This window comes from Acyrthosiphon pisum, chromosome A1 (genome assembly GCF_005508785.2).
Source record: "Acyrthosiphon pisum isolate AL4f chromosome A1, pea_aphid_22Mar2018_4r6ur, whole genome shotgun sequence".
Taxonomy (NCBI): Eukaryota; Metazoa; Arthropoda; class Insecta; order Hemiptera; family Aphididae; genus Acyrthosiphon; species Acyrthosiphon pisum.
The window spans coordinates 112,623,740-112,624,733 of NC_042494.1; positions in this window are offsets into that span (position 1 = coordinate 112,623,740).

The following is a 994-nucleotide window of genomic DNA, read 5'->3' on the forward strand; positions in this document are numbered from 1 at the left end:
GTGCATGGGTCTTCTTCTGAAAAATACTGGCTGGCGAGTCTATTTCTGTAGGGTCCTTATATAATGTGGCTTCGGTGTAATCCTTCTTCTGATATGCATTGGTTAATACGTGATGTTTTTTTCTTATTTTATGCGGTGCGACAAAGGTGTCACTGGTAATTTATTGTTTTGTTTTGACCGAACATCTCGATTGGAAAATTATCGAAGGGGTCTCATAGAATATAATATATATGTGTATATTATATACGTAAAAATGCATTTATGGTTTTATATATACGGTGTCATCTGGTGCCGCTGATAATTGATTGTGTTGTTTTTCTTAAATGTCTGAACGGAGAGGTGTTGAATATTGTTTATGTGTTGCACGTGTCGCGTGTGTATGTAAGGAGTGCGTATATATATATTTATGCGTAAATCGTATGTATATATGTATTGAATAGCCCAACATTCCATATGGACCGTCGCTACTAGTTGTCTTGTATTTTATTTTAAGTTTAAATATTATATTATATTACATTGTAGTTTCTTAGAAAAATGTAACTTCTGTAAACCAAGTTTGGTCTAAAACAAATGTTGCGCATTCGTGTTGGGAATTTATAATTTTTTGTTTAAATTTGTTTTTGGGTTATTTTTGGGGGGCTCAGCCTTCAAAAGTTGTGTTTTTTCTAGACTTCCGAATACTCGTATTAAACAATATATTAACCCGAATAATAACTATTGTTAAAACCCGAACATTTCATTTGTTTAAATTTTTTATTTCGCTGTTTGAACAGCCGAAACCCTAACCCGAATAAAAAATTCGAGCGTTAACCCTGTTTAAAATATAAATTATTTTAAGAATAGGTAAGTCACATATTTTAGGGGAAATTTCAATAGCTGGTAGGTGTCCATTAACGATTAACTATACACTGTCCACACTCCTAAAAATGTTTTTTACTCTACCAATGGAAAATAACTTGTTTTTATCTTAGTATATTGCGTGAACTATAATATT